Below are 2713 nucleotides of genomic sequence, written 5' to 3'. Positions count from 1 at the left end.
ACTTTATTGTCACATCCTCACATGTGAGAGTTGGACTGAGGTCATCATCGCCAACCACTCTTTTATCCTTGCTTGAACACCCTGTTAATGTGTTTCATATTATAAGTTAGATTGTAGTCTACTTCAACTGATCTTCCATCCTCATTGTAAGTCATAATGTTATCTTCTTTGAATCGTAAATATACTTTACAATTTGGGTAGTTACAAGACATTGGAAGTGCACATCTGGATCACTTAACTTTTTCTCTAAATCATTGTTGCACGTCCACCGCAACGTGCGGGGTATCCTCTAGTTTAGAACAAAAGTGGTGACAAGGGTTTGAATAAAAATAAAAAGGGGTTTTAGATTCAACATTGCATGTGACACACCACTAACAAATAAACATGAACAGAGACTAACACTAATTTATCTAGATAGCCAGTACTAAAACAAGACTAACACAATTGAATTTGCTCAAAAATACTAATTCTACAATTTTAGGAATTAGTTAGAGTTTGCAGTATACATAGAGCAAGTTTAATATGTCAAAAATCAGACAAAAATCCTAAAAATACAAGGCAGTGGCATCTGCAAGGTAATTTCAAACTGGTTCTAACGCAATTTGTTTCATTCAAATTGGATGTACCAATCAAAAGTTATTTGCAAAAAGGCTCACATATACAATTCAAATTTTAACAGAGAAATAAAAAATTCAAATGAATTGTTTTGGGTGGGAAGGATCTGGGCCGTGCCAAGTGCACCGTGACGGGCCGGCCCAGGGGATTTTCCAGGCGGCACAGGAGAAAATTAAAAAGGAAAAGAAAAAGGAGGGGGCGGGCCCGTGGTGGGCCAGGTCATGCACGGCCAGCATGGCCTGCATGGGCCATGCGGCTATTGGATGGAGATTTGACAGCTTTTGGTCGTCGTCTCCTCCACGTCCACGTCGCGCTCGCCGGCAGAGAGAAAAAGAGAGGCGCGGCACGGCTTACCGGCGGCTGGCTGGGGCTTGGCGGCGTGTTGGCGAGGTGGTGGAGTGGTGGCGATGTGCAGGGATGGCTTGGCGGCGCCCAAGTCATTTTCCTCCTCCGCGCTCGGCGTCGGCTTCTCCGTAGACGATCCTGGCGCGGCGGTGGCGTCGACGTTCCCCGATGATCCTGGGCAAGGGGGGTTAGGGCTAGAGATGCTGGGGAGGCGATGGGAAAAGAGGGCAGAGGTGGGTGGCGTCGTGGCGAGCACCACCTGCTCGTCACCCACACGTGACCGCGGCATGGCGACGGTGGCGTGCAGCGGCAGCTCGAGCAGTGTTGCGGCATTCGGCCGAGGTGGAGAGGAGTGGGAGGGTGTTGAAAGGGGGAGGCGTGGGTGCTGGAGAGGTTTATATAGGCGGGGGAGGGAGACAGCCGAATCGGCTGTGCCCAATGGCGACGCGGGCAGCAGACGAGGAGGTGGCGTGGGCGTCGAAGCATCGAGGGAGGTGTCCGAGGCGCTGGTGCGTGAAGACAAGGCAGTGGGGTGGAACCGAGGCGCCAGGCGCATTTATGGCGCGTGGGAGCGTGACAGGCGTGCGCGCGTGCGACCCCTGGCTAGGGTTTTAGGCGGGAGGGGGAGCTGGTGGCGTTGGGCCGTGAGAGAGGGAGAGGGAAGGGGTGTCTAGGGCCTTGGTGTTGGGCCAGGGTGGTGGAGAGAAGAGGGGTGGGTTGGCTCGGCCCAAACCAGAGAGAAAAGTGAGGGAGAGAAGAGAGAAGAAAAAAAGAGGGGGAAGTGTCCCCTCTCATGGTTCTCACCCTGGAAAAGAGAGAGAAAGACAAAAAGAGACGGAAAGGGAGAGGCAGAGATGCTAGAGAGAGGGCAATGAAAATGAGTTGCATGTGCCACAATTTTGGAAAAAGTGCAAGGCACTAGGGTTGGGAAAAATGAGAATAAGAGAGGGGTGTGATGGTGGTGGTGATGGTGTCACCACAAGTGGTGGTGTCCCACCCAAAAAGAAGAGATGGGAGTGTTCCCCCTTACCATGGTGAATTTTGGAGACTAGGGTTAGGGTCCACTAGGGTTTGGTTAATGTGTTGAAGAATTTTTGGAAGAGGGGAAAAATATCAAACAAGAGGGAAACACTTGGGTTTAGAATGGTCTCACAAATTTGGTACTAGGGTTTTAGGTGCAAGATCACACACAAAAGAATTTTACAAACTATCATAAGCAAGAATCTACCCTATGCACACTCATAGTAACAAGAACAAAAGGTTTTTGTTGGTTCCAAATTTTCAAAACCAGAAAACATGCATGTTATGAAAAGTGGGTTGTGACAGACCTTCCCCCCTTAAAAGAATCTCGTCCTGAGATTCCGAGACTAAGAGCTGAAGAGGTATGGGAACTCGCTCTTGAGATAGTCCTCCCGTTCCCAGGTAGCTTCCTCTTCGGAGTGGTTACTCCATTGAACCTTGAAGAACTTGATTTTCCTTCTGCGGGTAAGTCTCACGGTCTCTTCTAAGATGCGAAGGGGTTTCTCTCTGTAGGTCAAGTCTTGGTTTAATTTGATGGAACGATGATCAATATGCTTGAACACTTCTAGCTTGTCAGGTACTTGGAGACATCTTTGGAGTTGAGAGACATGGAAGACGTCGTGAAATTCCGACAATTATGGGGGTAGTTCAAGTTGATAGGAGACTTCACCACGACGACCTAGTATCTTGAAAGGGCCAATGTATCTTGGTGCTAGCTTGCCCTTGACATGGA

Source organism: Lolium rigidum, chromosome 4 (assembly GCF_022539505.1).
Source record: "Lolium rigidum isolate FL_2022 chromosome 4, APGP_CSIRO_Lrig_0.1, whole genome shotgun sequence".
Taxonomy (NCBI): domain Eukaryota; kingdom Viridiplantae; phylum Streptophyta; class Magnoliopsida; order Poales; family Poaceae; genus Lolium; species Lolium rigidum.
The sequence above is the reverse complement of the archived record's forward strand: the minus strand, read 5'-3'. Positions refer to the sequence as shown.